Below are 19,006 nucleotides of genomic sequence, written 5' to 3' on the forward strand. Positions count from 1 at the left end.
TGCACTGGCACTAGTCCCAGGACCAGCCTCACCCATGATTAGCTCTGATTCCTGGTACAATGTTGAATAGAGTGGGGAGGATGAACATTCTTTTCTTCTTCCTGATCTTAGTGAGAAGGTATATAGTTTCTCACCATTAAGGTTGATGTCATCTATAGGGTTTTTGTAGATGTTATCAAATTGAGGAATTACCTTTCTATTCCTAGTTTGCTAACAGTTTTTATCATGGATGGGTGTTGGATTTTTTTCAAATGCTTTTTCTACATCTATTGATATGATCACATGTTTCTCCTTTAGTGTGTTGATATGTTGACTGATATTAGTTATTTTTATTTTTATTTTTTTGCGGTACGTGGGCCTCTCACTGTTGTGGCCTCTCTCGTTGCGGAGCACAGGCTCCAGACGTGCATAGTTAATATTTGAAGGTTGAACCAGCCTTGTATATATGGAATAAATTCCACTTGGTCATTTTGGTGTATAACACTTTTATACATTGTTGGAGTCAATTTGCTAATATTTTGTTGAGAATTTTTGCATCTAGGTTTATGAGCGGTATTGGCCTGTAGCTTTACTTTCTTGTAATATCTTTGTCTGTTTTGAATATTAGGGTAATCCTGGACTCATTAAATGAGCCAAGTAGTGTTTCTATTCTGGAAGAGATGGCTGAGACTTGATATTATTTCTTCCTTAAATGTTTGTTAAGAATTCGTCAGTGAGTCCATCTGGACCTGGTGCTTTCTGTTCTGGAAGGTTATTATTGATTAAATTTCTTTAAGAGATACAGTCCTAGTCAGATTATTATTTTCCCTGTGTGAATTTTATAGATTATATCTCAAGGAATTGGTCTATTTCACCTGTTATCAAATTCACGGGCATAGAGTTCTTCATAATATTCCTTTATTATCCTTCTAACGTCCATGAATTCAGTAGTGATTTCCCCTCTTTCATTTCTGATGTTAATAATTTGTGTCTTTTCTCCTTTTTTCTTAGTTAGCTTAGCTAGGGTTTTATCAATGTTACTGATCTTTTCAAAGAACTAGCTTCTGGTTTTGTTGACTTTTCTCTACTGATCTCTTGTTTTCAATATCACTGATTTCTGCTCTAATTTTTAAAATTTCTTTTCTTCTGCTTATTTTGGGTTTATTTTCCTCTTTTTTAACACAAAGGTGGAAGCTTAGATTATTATTATTAATTTTTTGTACGGTACGCGGGCCTCTCGCTGTTGTGGCCTCTCCCGTTGCAGAGCACAGGCTCCGACACGCAGGCTCAGCGGGCATGGCTCATGGGCCCAGCCGCTCCACGGCATGTGGGATCTTCCCGGACTGGGGCACGAACCCCTGTCCCCTGCATCGACAGGCGGACTCTCAACCACTGCGCCACCAGGGAAGCCCGGAAGCTTAGATTATTGACTTTATATATATCTTCTATTCTTATTCTAGAAAAATCCTATAAAATACTATAAATTTCCCTCAAGCCCTATTTTCACTGCATCTCACAAATTTTGATTAATTATATTTTCATTTTCCTTTAGCTTGAAATTTTTTAAAATTTCTCTTGAGACTTCTTTAACCCATGTGTTATTTAGAAATGTGTTGTTTAGTCTTCAAGTATTTCGGGGTTTTCCAGTTATCTTTCTTTCTGTTATCGACTTCTATTTTAATTCCGGTGAGGTCTGAGAACACACTTTGTAAAATTTCTATTCTTTTTAGTTTGATAAAATGTGTTTTATGGTGCAGAATGTGATCTGTGTTAGTGAATGTTCCATGTGAGCTTGCAAAGAATGTATATTTTGCTTTAGTTGGATGAAGCATTCTGTAGATGTCAGTGAGACTTTCTTGATTGATGGTGCTGTTGAGTTCAACTATATCCTTACTGATTTTCTGCCAGCTGGACCTGGCAATTACTGATAGAAGAGTGTCATATGGTAATTCTGTGTTTAACCTTTACGAAATTACCAAACTGTTTTCCACAGTGGCTTCACTATTTTACATTCCCACCAGTAACACAAATGTTCAATTTCTTCACAACCTTGCCAATACCCGCTATTATTTTCCATTTTTCAAAACGATATCCATCACAATGGGTGAAAATTGGTATATCATTGTTGTTTTGATTTGATTTCCCTAATGGCTCATGATGTTAAGCATCTGTGGTTTCCTTTTGTGGTGATAAAAATGTTCTAAAACTGACTGTGGTGATATTTGCATGTACCTGTAAATATACTAAAAACGAATAAATTGTCTGCTTTAAATGGTATGTGAATTGTGTCTCAATAAAGCTGTTTAACAATAGAGAAAACCAAAAGATAGAAAAGGAAAAAAGAAAAGCTAATTTGTGCATAATGGCACTAACACAATGATATAAATGTTCACTCTATAGATAGTTCTAAAAAGAAAATGTGCTGCCATGAACAATTGAAGTGTCCAAGGGAAAGAAAGTATGTGCAGAGAGTAAACCTGAATACTTTAAATCCTTGCTACTAAAGGTATGGTCCCTAGAGCAGCAGCAGCATCGCCTGGGAATGAGTTAGAAATGCAGAATCCCAGGTTCCTACTCCAGAACTACTGAGTCAGGATCTGCCTTTAAACAAGATTCTCAGGCGACTCCTTTGCACATTTAAGAAAACACTGGAAGACACACAGAAAAGTGAGCTTAGGCCATGGGAAGTCTTGAGGGGTGGAAAGCAGGGCAATTCTAAGATCCCCTAGGGAGGAATAAATGTAACATGGCTCTGGCAAAGGTTTCAGTCTCCAGATGAGTATTCTCTTGAAGATTCACATGGCCAGAAATCAGTGATTTGGTAGAAGGATTTTGCTAAGATCATATTCTAACAATATAAACTTGTTTCATTTTATTTAAACATATTTAGTGTTTAGTGTTATTTACTTTTATTTTATATGGCTCCAATAGTTGGAGAAAAGTCATAAACTAACACAACAATCTACGATTTAACAAGATCACCAGTGATCCCTATGGTAGATCCAAGTTCAAGAAGCACTGGGGGAATGGAACTAAGGGAGCCAGAAATTGACAACCTAGGGAAATTCTTGGAGAAAAAAATAACAAAACTGCTGTAATTGTCTACATTTTGGTGGAAATATCTTGTGGTCAACAACAGGTAAGCATATGGCTTTCTGTCAAATAAGAATACAAAAGTGAGAATACTAATATAAGTGAATAACTGTGCCAACACAACTAATCAGAAAGAACACAAAACTGTTCTGTAACACTACATTGGCATTAACCATCACAAAAAGCAGTGTTTTTGCCCCAAGTCTCTCCTTTTATAGCAGTAGGAAAGGGAAGCCTGGGCTTTGTACCCCAAAGACTAAGTTCTGTGTTTCAGCTCTGTTTTCTGCCCACCTTGTGCTTCCATTTCCTATTTTTTAAATATATTTATTTATTTATTTTTGGCTGTGTTGGGTCTTTGTTGCTGTGCGCAGGCTTTCTCTAGTTGCAGAGAGTGGGGGTTACTCTTTGTTGTGGTGCCTGGGCTTCTCATTGTGATGGCTTCTCTTGTTATGGAGCACAGGCTCTAGGCACATGGGCTTCAGTAGTTGTGGCTCATGGGCTCAGTAGTTGTGGCTTATGGGCTCCAAAGCGCAGGCTCAGTAGTTGTGGCACATCGGCTTTGTTGCTCCGCGGCATGTGGAGTCTTCACGGACCAGGAGTTGAACCTGTGTCCCCTGCATTGGCAAGTGGATTCTTAGCCACTGCACCACCAGGGAAGTCCCTGTTTCCTACTTTAAATGGAACTAATGTTTCCTCTTTCTAACACGCTTGGCTTGGTGACTATCAATGTAATAATGTTGGTGAAGATACCTTGAAAACTGTAAATGTTGCTAATTATTTTTAAAACCACAGACCATTTCCTTTTCCTCTGTCCTAAAGATGTTTGTAGATCGATTGAGGTTCATGATCCTTCCCTTCCTAAAGAGCTCTCTGTGTATATATTTTGTATGGGCACACGGGGAAAGTGAGATACTTGAGCTCAAAGTGTTATCACGGGGTTAGTAGTAGCAGCATGCTATTGTTTATTCCCACTTCTTACATCTTCCCATTGAGCTTTTCCATTCCACCACATGGTTGATAATATTTCCTAAACACCACTGTTTGCAGTTATAATCCTTTACATTTTACTCTTGCTTCCAGATCCCCTGTCTCTGCTCCAATCTGGAACACACTCTGGGGACTATTTCATTTATGGCGCCTTCCTGTTCAAGCCTTGGATAGTTTCTTTTTCACACCCCCCGGAGCTAATTTTGTCATTAACGTTTCAGGAAATACACAGAGGCATTTTAAGTGAAATACAAATTAGAAAACTCTGCTGTTCTTAGTTACTCTTTTCTCCCATATTTGAAAAAAAAAATCACTATCCAATTACCCAAGTCACATTTATCCTTTTTAAACTCCCTCAGTTGTTGTCATTATTCTGCCAAACTCTCTATTTCTAGCCCCTTAGATAGAAATTATGCCCCTTTTGGAGCAACTGTGGAGAGAAAACCGAAGCACAATATATTTAGAGAAAAAAATTCCTTGAGGCACAAAGAGAGCTATTTCCCTTAGCACTTGGCACAGACTTCTGCTTTGTCGGTTCTTGTAGTTGTGAATGTGTGAATCTCTGTTGCACTGACACAATTTCTGGCTCATAGTAATCAATCAATATAAATTTAGTTGGTCAATGTAGATGAAGAAAGCTTTTGTTTAACAAATTATAGATGAAGATTATGCTCTTTATTTATTTATTTTATTTTTTTATTTTGCGGTACGCGGGCCTCTCACTGTTGTGACCTCTCCCGTTGCGGAGCACAGGCTCCGGACGCGCAGGCTCAGTGGCCATGGCTCACGGGTCCTGCTGCTCCGCGGCATGTGGGATCCTCCTGGACCGGGGCACGAACCCGTGTCCCCTGCATCGGCAGGCGGACTCTCAACCACTGCGCCACCAGGGAAGCCCTATGCTCTTTGTTTTTTATTTATTTATTTTTTGCGGTACGCGGGCCTCTCCCTGTTGTGGCCTCCCGCTATTGTGGCCTCTCGCGTTGCGGAGCACAGGCTCCGGACGCGCAGGCTCAGCGGCCATGGCCCACGGGCCCACGGGCCCAGCCGCTCCGCGGCATGTGGGATCTTCCCAGACCGGGGCACGAACCCATGTCCCCTGCATCGGCAGGCGGACTCTCAATCACTGCGCCACCAGGGAAGCCCCTATGCTCTTTATTTTTTAAAGCTAACATTTCATTGATTTTTTTTACTATGTGCCAAGCACTCTGGTAAGTACATGCAATGCATTATCTCATTCAGTTTCCTACCAGCTCCACAGTCCCATGAGGTAGTGTTCATTACTACAGCCAATTTACCAGAAACGGAACACATCGGACTATGTCAAGAAGTCGTTAGGTTTCCAGAATGAGTATTAATGGATGGACCTAGAGATTTTCATACTGAGTGAAGTAAGTCAGACAGAGAAAGTGGAATATCGTATGATATCACTTACATGGGGAACCTAAAAAAAAAACCGATACAAATGAACTAATTCACAAAACAGAAACAGACTCACAGTAATTTATGGTTACTGGGGGGAAGGGTGAAGGGAAAGGATAGTTAGGGAGTTTGGGATTGACATGTACACACTGCCATATTTAAAATGGATAACATACAAGGACCTACTGTATAGCACAGGGAACTCTGCTCAATATTATGTAACAACCTAAATGGTAAAAGAATTTGAAAAAGAATAAATACATGTATATGTAAAAAAAAAGTAGTTTTCCACATTGAGTATTAATGCCATTAAGTATTAACTGAGTCAATGAATTAATGGAACATGTTGGAACATATGTTTTATTTCATCAGGCAAAGCTTCCTAGCATAAAATTAACCAGCAATTATTAAGCACTTACAGTGTGCCAGGCACTATGATGTGATTTACATAATTTATTTATTTAATTCTAATACTTATGTGGGTAATATTTGATAATGTATTAATTAATATTAATATTTCCCTTTCATAGATGAGACAGCTGAAACTAAAAATGTTTGAGGGGAAAACCAAAGACTGGAGAGAAATGGGAGGGCTGGGCTTTGCAAGCAGGACTGAAAGCTTAGCCCACGTGGTACAATGGTTGGCTCACCAGTGAATCAACAACACCATCAAAAATTCACCCTCCCCTGACCAGCCTTCCTTGGGACATCTCCTTTGAATTCACCTTTTCTGGATGAGGAAAGAGCCATGGAATTGTCACCATATCTGTGGCCTCTGTGGCCTTATAAGCAATGGAGCAAATGTCTTCTAGGGAAATTTATTCTAAGTATAACTTTGTATCCTGTTTTAGTTTTCATTTAACATTATGATGTAAATGTTTTCTGATGTTTTCTAAATAAGCATAATTTTCAATGGCTGCTTATTCTTTTTTAAGTATAATTTAATTATCCATTCTTTATTATTGACTATTCTTTCCTTTTCTGTTATTTTACATAATGCTGTAATAAGTACCTCTTTACATAAACTCCCCCCACACCCCTGGTTTATGTATAATGCATAAGGAAGGTCCCTAGATATAAATTTGTGGGCTTGACTATTTTAAGTCTCTTGATGCACATTGACAAATTTCCATCTAAAAGTTCTCTACCAATTTATACCACCCCCATCAGGCTCACTACACCCTCGAGTCAGGTATAGAATTAAAATAGAGAAACCTTTGCTAATTTTATGGATGAAAACTCCATCACATTATTATAATTGGTGATTGTTTAATTATGAGTTGAAATTATTTTTCAATATTTACCAGCCACTGAATCTCCTTATTTGACAATTTTCAGTTCCTGTTTTTTTGCCCCAGTGAGATTTTACCGCTTTGTCTGTATTTCTTTCTTATTGGGAAATTCAAACTTTTGCCATATTTATTGTATTTTTCCAGTTATTGTCTCTGCCTGGAGCAGAAACAGAAGTAAATATATTGTTGAAACCAAGGGAGAAGAAGAGGCTTTAAACAAAGAAGGAGTGATGGTAGTTTGCAACGTTACAAAGAGACCCAGTGAGATAAGGCCTGAGTAGTATCCATTTTTTCCCCACACACTGTAATGAATGGTAACAAAGCTTATAGTTGACTCTGACCGGAGGGGCAATAATTTACTATTGCACATTAAAAGGAAAGTCATTTATCACTAAAAATAATCTATCTGGGAGTGGTTAACAAATAAATGTGTGACATATTCGATACCACATTGGCAAGGAACCTCAGTCCCTGCATAACCCATCATCTTACAGAAGAGCAAACTGAGGCTCCAGAGAGAAGTGCAGTGACTCTGGTCCATATAATATAGATTATAATCAGATTTTCAGATTCCAAGTCTCTGCCCATATATCATGCTTGCTCTGTTACTCAAAGCAGTTCAGATGGAAATATTTTTTGATTAAAATAACAATATTTAATCAGATATATTAGGGTTCTTCAAAAAACAGAACTAAAAGAATATGTGTATGTGTGTGGGTATATATATGTGTGTGTGTGTGTGTGTGTGTGTGTGTGTGTGTGTGTAGAATTTATTTTAAGGAATCGTATCACTCAATTGTGGAGTCTTGGTAGGTCCAAAATTTGCAGGGTAGGTTGGCAGGCAGAACACCCAGGGAGGAGTTGCAATCTGAGTCCAAAGGCTGTCTGCTGGCAGAATTCCTTCTTGCTCAGGGGAGGTCAGTCTGTTCTGTTAAGACCTTCAACTGATTTCATGAGGCCCTCTCACATTGTGGAGGGTAATCTGCTTCACTCAACATACACCAATTTTAATGTTAATCTCACCCCCCCAAAAAACAAACAAAAACAAAAACAAAAAAAACGAAACAAAAACCTTCACAGAAATATCCAGAATAGAAAAGCTGCGTACCATGGTCCAGCCAATTTTACACAAAAAATTCACCATCTCACCTGGTAAGAAGTTAATCAGAATTTAACTATCTTTAAGAATTTTGTTAGTTGCGGTTTTACTTTCAATGGGATATACCTCGTTGAGACCTGTTACTACAGTCTTCTCTCTCCCTGTTCCCACTCCACTTTTTTGTTTGTTTAAGTCATGATCATTCTTCCCTACTTTCTGATCTTGACTGTGACCAAGCAGGGAGGTGCAGACTATGTGGAAGTAGGGGGATGCTGTTTGCACTGAATTCTTAGAAACTTATTTTCTGTAAAAATGTAATGATATTACTGTTCTCTATTCCCCTGGGGCTTTCGTACCTTTTCATTTTGAGTTCAGCAGCCACAATGAAGTTAAGATGATGGATGTGAAATGAAAATTTTCTGCTTCAGATACAATTATACCCTTCTCAGTGGCTTATTCTTTTATTTTAGTAAATATTCATTTAGCAGCCTCAGGTAGTAGAACGAATGATTACAATTTTGCCTCAAACAAAGGAGAAGACAAATACTGTTATTACATAAAGTACAAAGCAAATCACCTAATTAAATAGAGAAAGAAAATCTACAGTAATTACCGAGGTATAGGCCAGTTAACAATGCACAGTAAAAGGACCTATAATTTTAAGAAATACACCAATGCCTGATTCTTTGAGGTAAATATAATAAAGTGAATTTTTACTGAAAAAATAAAAGTTTCATCTATAATAAATTAACCTCAAATAACTTCTCAGGTGTCGGATTTCAGACTTTCCTATCTATATTTCTTCATAGAATTGAAAAAAAATTAAATTATTTGTTCTAGCTGAAAGGAACATTAACACTTAATTGTGGAAACTTAAATACTTCTTTGTTCATGTCCAAACTCTGGGAAGGCTCTGTGATTACAGCCAGCCCATGGTAGCTACATTATGTACAAATGCTCAGCTCTTAGGCATTTGGTTTTCTTTGGTACCATGGTTGCAATATTGCTTACTCTGAATGCTCAAGTTATTTCCCAGTGAGGGCTGACTCTGCCTGTCCAAGAGGACCCTAAGTCTATCAGAAACAAAAACTGTACCTTCCATCATTACTATCTCTTCCCTTTCCTACACCATTCACTTAAAGCAGTAATCATTCAGTGTGTGTGTGTGTGTGTGTGTGTGTGTGTGTGTGAGCGTGTGTATGTCAGTTTTGTACTCTTCGCTTTGCCAGGAAAGATTGAAGGGATTATACCAGAGTATTGCTGGAAACATTTTAGAGCTTTCCTCATGGCATTATGCAATGTACTAACCACTCTGGATTTTCACCACATCCGATTATCTTGTCACAAAGACTTGATTAAAAACATGAGAGCTATCAAGGTCCCTTAGTCAAATAAAACACTATATTAGTAACTCAGATTACATTCAAATTTCCTACCTATTTTCATCTTTGTCCCTTTAAATGGTTAAAGAGAATTGTCATTAAGAATTCTCTCCTTGGGAGGGATAAATTAGAAGTATGGGGTTAACAGATACACATTGTTAATATAAAATATATACCATATATAAAATATATAAACAACAAGGACCTGTTGTATAGCACAGGGAACTATATTCAATATTTTTTAATAACCTATAGTGGAAAAAGAATCTGAAAAAATATATATATGTGTGTAACTGAATCACTTTGCTCTATACCTGAAACTAATACAACACTGTAAATCAACTACACTTCAATAAAAATTAAAAATTAGAAAAAAAGAATTCTCTCCTTTTCACATGCCCACAGCAGATAATCCAGGGTTTCCAGAACCCTCCTCACTTCTACCTGCTCCTGTGCAGTCATGACCTTAGCTCTAAATTCATTGAGAAGATGGTTAAATCCAAGCAATTTCCCCCCATTTCTTTTTTTTCACCTCTGACTCTTCCTGTATCTTTACCCTTCATTGTTTTGTCTTGGGTCCATTCTCTCAGTTTTCCCCAGATTTTGTTCTTCAATGATCTCTTCTATCATCAATCTATCCCTCTTCAACCATAAACTTTCTTAGGTTACTTCTGTCCTAAAATCAGTTCTAGTACACCAGGTACCATTTCCTTCTCTTCTCTCTGCAATGGCTGGAAGTCTTCCATTATTTCTTTTTCCTGCACTTCTTTCAGCTCCCCCCAGTTTAATGTATGTCCCCAATTTTTTTTCCCCTAAAACTGTCCTCTCAACAGTTTCCAGTGACTTCTAAACTAATCCATCTAATAATCAAGTCAAGGGATTATTTTTCACTCTCTAGCCTCCTTGAGTTTCCAGCAACAGTGCAGTCTATTTTGAAAATTTCTTACCTGAAATTTATTCCTCCCTTGGTTTCCCTAAAAATATAATCTCCTGGAACTCTCCCTGCTCCCTCTATTATCACCTTCTTTGTTTCATTTGCCAGCTCTTTTTTTTTTTTTTTTTGCGGTACGCGGGCCTCTCACTGTTGTGGTCTCTCCCGTTGCGGAGCACAGGCTCCGGACGCGCAGGCTCAGCAGCCATGGCTCACAGGCCCAGCCGCTCCGCGGCATGTGGGATCTTCCCGGGCCGGGGCACGAACCCGTGTCCCCTGCATCGGCAGGCGGACTCTCAACCACTGTGCCAGCCGGGAAACCCCCATTTGCCAGCTCTCGACTCAATTTTATAATCTAGTGGAAAGAGCACTGGTTTTGTATCATAACTGAATCCCAATCCTAGTCCTTTCATAACTAATTTCTTCAATGGAAGATTGCTTACTCCCTGTGGTTCTCAGCTTTTACAGCTATAAAATGGAGGTGGGGGATAGTCTACATCACCGGATTTTAAGTGTGTTCCACAGAATCTTAAGAATGCCTTTCAGATTTCTCACCCACCACCGTGATTCCCTTCCTTGTCCCAACCACAAAAGCTACACTAATTTGGTTTAGGTATTGAGTATCCACAATAAATTTCTACCACTAGTAAAGATGAATCTGGAAATACAAGTAGTTTGGATGAGTGAGTCCAATGACTGTTAACCTAAATGAGTTGATAGAGACCATTTCCAAAGACCATTTCCAAAGTTGATAGAGACCATTTTCCAAGGGAAAATACATAATGAAATGGGATAAAACAGATGCCGGGCATGCCATCTGTCGGGATGGTATTCATTAAGGCAGCTCATATTCTTCACAACAAGTGATTATGTTTCAGGGGTGGTGGGTGGTGGTGGCCTCTGGACCACTAAAGCACTTCCTTATTGAAGTCCTAGCATTCATCTCTAAGATCATCTTTGATTCTAAATGTAGACGTTCAGTATTTATTTTCTGGAGTTGATGTGAGGATTATGTAAGATAATGTTTTTTTAGAGCATTTAGCACAGTACTTGGCAGGCAGAGAGCAATTAATACATTTCTTGGTTTTTAGTACTTTTTCTGTAGCATTAAGTGAGGAAATGCCAGTGTGCATTTCCCACTATAGAGTGACCATTTTCTACAAAAATATGTTAACAGTCTGATTTGTGCTGCCTCATCTTGCAAAATCAAGATGTAGGAAAGTGATTCAATAAGCAGAAAGAGGCACTGGAGGAGGCATGTAAAGTTATCTAGCTATGAGGAGTACATTTTTATGTTTCAAAGGGTAAAAGAAAAAAAAGGTGCTGCTTGGTTTCATTAGAGCTCCTGCCCTTTGAAAGTTAGGTCAGAGGTTGTTCTCTAAAAGCAGGGCATCTGAACTTTGGAAGCCCCTCCACAAAATTTCTATCCAGAAAGCAGCAAAGATCACACTTCCCTGACTCTGGAGGGACACTTCCTCCCTGCAGTGAAATTCTTTGTTTTATATCACATCATGCTGTCAGAGAAGTTAATCCTTGTGATTGTTCCTGTATTTATTTCCCCTGCAAATTGCTGGCAGGACACCTCAATTCTCTGCAGTGAATCATTATTTTGTCACAGCAGCAGCACCTAGTGGGTTCCACTTAAAATCAAAAGAATGAAAAAAAAAAAGAAAACAACAGCAGTTATCAGCAAAACACCAGGAACAAGGCTCAAATCTCAAACCAAGCACTAAATATCCCTGAAATTCCTACAGCAGGGTGGATGATATTTTTATGTAAAGAAATGGAGCCACAGTCTGCAATGTCGTATTGGCTGCTCTCCTGATTTGCTTAGGTTAGTTTTAAAGGAACTTCTGCTCTTGCTGTGCCTTTAAGTGTGAATGACAAAGAACAGGAGAGCAGCTGTGCCCATCAGCACCTTCCTGGGGCACTGACTTCCCAAGAAATTGGGCATTAAGCTTAAAACCAGTGCCCTAGTCACAAAAGATGGTAAGTCCATTACATGCCCCTCTGCTAAATTCTATGATGATAATTCTAGTGTGGGGCATGCCACAATTTTAAAGTCCCTAACAGTTTGTTAAGCAATTTCACATATAATATGTTGCCTGCTCCTTATGCCCATCCTATAAGAAAGATATGGGAGGATATGCCCTTTATTTCCAGGTGGAATATATGGTGACTCAGAAAAGTGAAGTGTCTTGTCCACAGTAACAAAGCTAAGAGAAATAAAAAACAAAAAAACAAAAATACAGAGCTGGAATGCAAAACTAAGCTTCCTATTTCTGAATCTGGAGTTTTACTCACTAAAGCTCTCCTGGCTTTTACAAGAGCTTCTGCAAACAGGCTTCTGCCAAATGGCAACATGATGCTGAGACCACTGTAGGCACTCTCCTGTCTTCCCCTGTCTTCAACATCTGGGACCCTGATGCCGCCACACAGACTCTCCATGCTGGCTCTCCCCATCTTATTCTCTCATTTTCGTGCCCTATTTCCTAGATGTGGATGAGTCCTTGTTCAGCTTCGTACTCCTAGTGAGTGAGGGGCTGGACAAATGATTCAGAGTAGCTGTTATGGACTGAATTGTGTCTCCCCCAATTCATATGGTGAAACCATAACTCTCAATGTGATGGTATTTGAGATGGGGCTTTGAGGAGGTAATTAGGTTTAGATGAGGTCATAAGAGTAGGACCCTCATGATGAGATGAGTGCCTTTATAAGAAGAGCCACCAGAGAGTTCTCTCTCTCTTTCTCTCTTTTTTTTCTCTTGCTGCCATATGGAGACACAGCAGAAAGGAAGCTGTCTACAAACCTGGAAGAGAATTCTCACTAGAACCAGATCATGTTGGTACCCTGATCACAAACTCTCAGACTCTAAAACTATGAAAATAAATTCCAAAATATCATCCAGTCTATGATATTTTGTTTGGCAGCCACACTAATATAGAGGCTTAATGCATTTCCTATCCTGGTGTGTGCATTTCTTTTGTAACAGGAACTAACTCGTAGACACACATGCTTTAACCAAAAGTGATGGGTAGTAGAGGCACCATGGTAGAGCACACAGTCTACCATGGTGCCTCTACCAAGTGTAAGGCTGATCTGATCATACTGGGGCTCTTTCTTTGGCTCATATAATTAGTTAACACTCCTAGGTGCATATGCTCTTAGCCGTTGCCTTTGTATTGACCCCCACCTTCTCACAACAAGCTCTTAAATAATTGAAGACTGGCCTACTGAAAACTGGTCAAGAAGTACTATTCCTGATTCAGTCATTTCTTAGCCTTGTGAATTTGGGGGATTATTTTCTCCCTGGGCTTCGGTTTCATCACTGGTAAAATAAGAAGATTAAACTAAATCATTTTCTAAGCCTTTCTCTCTTTTGACAGTAGATTTCCTGATTTCAAATGTAATATATTCTAGGCTGTCAATAAATAAAACAAATAAGTATGGTGCTCTCTTTCCCGTCTTTACAAGAATAATTTACTAAGGGGGTGGGGGGAGAGGAGGTGGCTCTAAGGAGAAAGCAGCAGATATGAGAATGAGAGATTTTCATCTAAATTTTTGTGCATCCATTTGGCAAACATTTGTTAGCCTATTTTAGATAGCGTGGTCCAGGTTGCAAAGATATTGCAGGACCCTGTTCATGTTTTCTGTGTCTGTAGGCGTCAAGATATGGATCAATAACTAAGACACAAGGTAGAAATGACAAGGGATCTATGTGTGCTGCAGTAAAGTTTTGAGACAGTTCAGGAGTGAGGGAGGAAAGAGCGACAGTTCAGGAGTCAGACAGAGAGAGAGGGGGAGGTAGCAAAAGTAGTGTTGGTCTGAGCCAAAAATCACTGGAAGGCATACAATTCTGTTTATGGTTATTTCTGAGGAATGAATTATATCTTAGAAGAGGTGAGTGAAGGGGCAATGTGTGTTTAGTTCCAATGAAACAGCTTGTATGTCCAAAGATCATCCCAGCCTATCTGCCATGTCTCTCCTGTTCTTACTCAGATTCTCAAGTGGACTTTCTTCCTATATTATCCACATTGGCCATCTCTGTCAATTAAATTTATCAGGTAGCAGCTAATCTCTCACACAGGGACCTCCTACTTTTCATTATGCCTTGAGAAAATTTTCCCTTCATGGACCCAGACCTATAAGTGGAATTTTACAGCACAATGTCTGATAGTATTTTAATTAGCTTAGATAAGCCTTCCTATTACAACCAGGAGCAGGAGTTTGCAGGTTAGTTTCCTTAATTACAGTGATAAAGCCAGATATAAATTCTGATACAGTATGAGGTGAGTAGCACACATGTTTAAGTACCTGGGATTGTTGCAGTGTTTGGGGCTCTCTGCTTACCAAACTCCGCATTTGTTAAGTTAATGGCACCTCTAGATGCAACGTTTATTCCCTACACAGTGCTTGCTATTTCCAGACCAGGGTGAAGTTTGACTCCTGAGACTGAAATGATTTCAGTTCCAGAGAGACTCTATACCCATGCTTGTGGTCACAAGGCATTCTTATCATCAGGAAATTTTGTTAACAGCTGATTAAAGGGATACAAATACAGTAATTTAAATAGCTATATTTTGCTTATTAAATTGCCTCTCTTGGGACTTTTCTGTACTTGGGGTACTGTAGGATGGTTCTCAACCTCAGCGCTATTGACACTTTGGACCAGACTATACTTTGCTTTGGGAGGCTGTACTGAACACTGTAGGCTGTTTAGCAGCGTTCCTGTCCTCTATCCACTGGCTACCAGTAGCACTCTTCCTGTACTTGTGGCAACCAAAAATGTCTCCAGACATTGCCAAATGTCACCTGGGACAAAAAATTGCCTCTGGCCAAGAACCACTGGTTATAAGGGTTAAGTATGTGACTCTGGGGTTAGACTGTTTTAAACCCAGGCCCCTCCACCTAGGGGTTGTGACATTTGGCACTGGACCTAAACCCTAAATTTCCATATATATAGAAAGAGGTTAGTGTACTCACTGCATAGCATTGTTGTGAGAGTCAAATAAATTAACCTGTGAAAATTCTTAGAATTGTGCCTGGTGCATAGTAAACACTCAGTAGTTATAAACTATCATTCATATGATTAACATCTTCCAGATGGGCTACATTTTACAGATTTATTTATACAAAGACAAGCATAACCATAAAAAACAGGGTAAGACAGTTGCCACCCCAGAGTCTATAGCTGCTTAATGCCCTAGTCTTGTAGAGGGAATGTTCCAGCTTGGAGTCATAGATACAGGTGCAAATCTTGTTTCTGTTGCCTTGATTTGACCATGGACAGACTTCTCTTTGTCCCTTAGCATTCTTCTTTAAAGAAGGATATCACCTACCCCACAGGGCTAAATTATAAGAATCAAAGCCATCTAGTACAAGACAGCAAAAAACAAAAAAATCTCCTGCCTTCCTCTGTTTGCTATCCCACCTTTCTATCTTTCTTTTCTTCCTTTTTCTTTCTTTCCTTTTTTTCCCTCATGTCTGAGGGAAAAAGCTTTATTTTGATTGGTTCTTATTCTCAAAGAGCAGTGATTCTCAACCACCTGGGAGCTTGTTAAGACACAACTAGGTCCACTTTCAGAGTTTCTGATTCAGTAAGCCTGGGGATGGAACCCAAGAATTTGCATTTCTTCCGAATTCCCAGGTGGTCTTGCTGCTGCTGCTGCCGATTGGGGACCACTCTTTGAGAACTAATGTCGTAGTATTTACTGCTATGCTCTAGAACAGTGGTTCTTAATCTTAAACATGCATCCAAATCCCCTAGAGGGCTTTTAAAGACACTATGCTAGGCCCCATCTCCCAAGTATCAGATTTAGTAGGTCCATGCATTAAGAACCATTGCTCTAGAAAGATTCTCAGCTTGAGCTGAACATTACATTTACTTGGGGAATTTTAAAAATTGGTCCTAAGGCCCAAATCCCAAACCAGACCAATTAAATTAAAATCTTGCTGTATTTTGTTAGGCTTCTCCGGTAATTCCAATATACAGCTAAGGTTAAGATGTCATTCAAGAGCAGGTACAGAGATTTAAGAAGTCCATAAAGGCAAAAAGGGAATTTAAGGATTTTGTACTCAATATGTTTAATTTTAAACAGAAAAGGCTGTTCAGAGCTTTGGGTATTGATGGGATGAGCATATATTTGAGCCTGTCTACCTAGGACTAGTGATATATTAAGAATACTCATAGGGCTTGGGGGTTAGGAGGGACTTTGAAAAGTAGTGTTCAGGTAAGAAACTTGGAAAATTCATGACCACCTGAGGCTAATGTAGGAGATAGTTTTTTAAGAGATCAGGTAAATACATGGCCATTCAGGACATTTTAAAATACAATAAAAGTGTTTTCCAAGGCATCCTTAGACTTCACAGTTGGGTAATCTTGGTTTTCTACATCCTCTCCTCTAATTCCTGTTGAGACACTGTTACTGAACCAAACTGGAGTCTGCTTGCCCACCTGCAGCAAACCCAATCTACTGACACTGGATTGTGGTGAAGGAAAGTGTAGTGTTTATTGCAAAGCCAAGTAAGGAGTATGAGTGACTAATACGTGAAAGGCCAGAACTCTCCAGTGGATTTCAGGGAAGAGTTTGTAAAGACAAGGTGAGGGGGAGAGTCACAGGTTATGTGGTCAGCTTGTGCATAATTCTCTGATTGGTTGATGGTGAGGTAACAGGGTGGTGTCGCAGAGGTTAACATCATCAATCCTCAGGCTCCAGCTGGTCTGGGGGGCTATATGTTCATAGCCATCATGCATTTAGCTTCTCCCATCTGGTGGGGGTTTTAATATCTGTAAAATAACTCAGGAGTATGTATCAGACACTGTTATAGATGTCCTTCAGGGAAGAACTAAAGATTCTGTGACTGCTATATGGCTCATCTGTTGTTTAAATTATTACCAGTTCTCCTGGCCCAATGGTTATTTTTTGGTACTACATGTTCTCATTCTTTCAATCATTAATTCTTGAGCTAGCCTTTTGTGACTCAGGGGATGCCCGGGAGACTAAATATTTCCTACAAACAAGAGACAGGTAGAAGACATTGTGGGAATCTGGTCTGGGAAGACCCCATAGGGTCCTGCTCAGTTACAATCCCCCCTTTTCTTTGATACTCCTTAATCTTGAGGGGAACAGGTGTGGGACAAGAAAGGGAATAAAGTTTTGGATAGAGAGGTTAATCATAACTGGTTTTAGGGGGCCTCAGTTTCAACACCTGGAGGGACTTGACTCTAAATGAAAATCCTGACTGTTTAATGATTGAGCCCATTGTCCTCAAATAGAAAAGTTATGTCTTTCATTTTTCTAAAAGATTTCTGGAAATCTTTTCTTACTCCTCTCTCTTCCAGCATTACTTGGACTGGTTGGTCAGACATAGAAGTCAGGGATATGCTGAGTGCTTCTAAATTATATAGCAATGGGTTTTAGGAACTTGGGTGAGAAGAGCACCAAGGAAGAAATGTAATATTGGGATGAATGATGGCTAGACCTAGGTAATGTCATCTGAACATGCCACTTAAGCTTCAATGTTGGGAGATGAGTTTAAGCCTTAAAGAGGTTAGGGGCTACTTGGTGCAGAGAGAGAAAGATGGTGATTTGGAACTGTTACTGGCCCTCATGGACCTATTTGAGTGTGGCTGTGATCAACTGATGCTGCATTGGTAATACCTAATCCCAGGAATTTACCTGGCATCCAAGACAACATTGCTTCAGTGAGAATGATAGAAGATTCTCCCCTCACCTATAATTATAGCACTTTAATTATCCTCTTTAAAGGTAACCTACCCTATCAGGTTTCATATACTGCCATCTTTTAAAGAATGTGGTATAATTCCTCTAAAACATGAGGCTATCTAAGTTGAACCATTCAGTGTCACATTCAGAATACTTTCCCCCACCCTAACCAGTTCCCAGAATGGACTCCAGTGTTTCATGTCTCTCTTACACAATTTTGATTCCCCCAGTATTGGGTATACCTGTAATTTCACTTCATTTCTTGGGCATTATTACTGTTACACCTCTGTCTAACCAACAATGGCCTCACCTGACTCCTCACATTTCCTAGCAGTTCTTCTGCAGTTTGGCTGTCTGTTGGCAGAGCTCATACTCCATTCCCTTCTCCTCTGCTCCTGGCACTACTCTGATAAATCTATGTGCCTGGTGGCTAAGGTGAGAAGGCTTCATTTAACTCAAGTACATTTCTTACTAAGGCTGTATAAGGCTTTTAATATTTATATATTTATTTATTTATGGCTGCTTTGAGTCTTCATTGCTGCACATGGGCTTTCTCTAGTTGTGGCGAGTGGGGGTTACTCTTTGTTGCGGTGCGTGGGCTTCTCATTGCGGTGGCTTCTCTTGTTGTGGAGCATGGGCTCTAGGTGCACAAGCTTCAGTAGTTGTGGCATGGGGGCTCAGTAGTTGCTGCACATGGGCTCTAGAGCACAGGCTCAGTAGTTGTAGCATGCAGGCTTAGTTTCTCCACCTCATGTGGGATCCTCCCAGAGCAAGGATCAAATACGTGCCCCCTGAATTGGTAGGCAGATTCTCAACCACTGCACCACCAGGGAAGTCCCTGTATAAGGCTTTTAAATTCTTGCATCAGGAAAGTGCTGAGGAATCAAAGAATAAACACATCAATGAGAATTTTTCTAATGTTTTAAAGGCAGTGGGTTTTTTTGTTTTTTTTCCTGCATTGCATCCAGGTAAAGTTAGCGGTGCTCAGTAGTGCTAGATTTTGAAAGCAGGGTGATTTCCCTATTTAAAAGTAGAGAGCAAGAGTCAACCCAGTTTCTAATCCCTGCTTCCCACAGGAACAAGGACAAAGAGAGAAG

Source organism: Pseudorca crassidens, chromosome 14 (genome assembly GCF_039906515.1).
Source record: "Pseudorca crassidens isolate mPseCra1 chromosome 14, mPseCra1.hap1, whole genome shotgun sequence".
Taxonomy (NCBI): Eukaryota; Metazoa; Chordata; class Mammalia; order Artiodactyla; family Delphinidae; genus Pseudorca; species Pseudorca crassidens.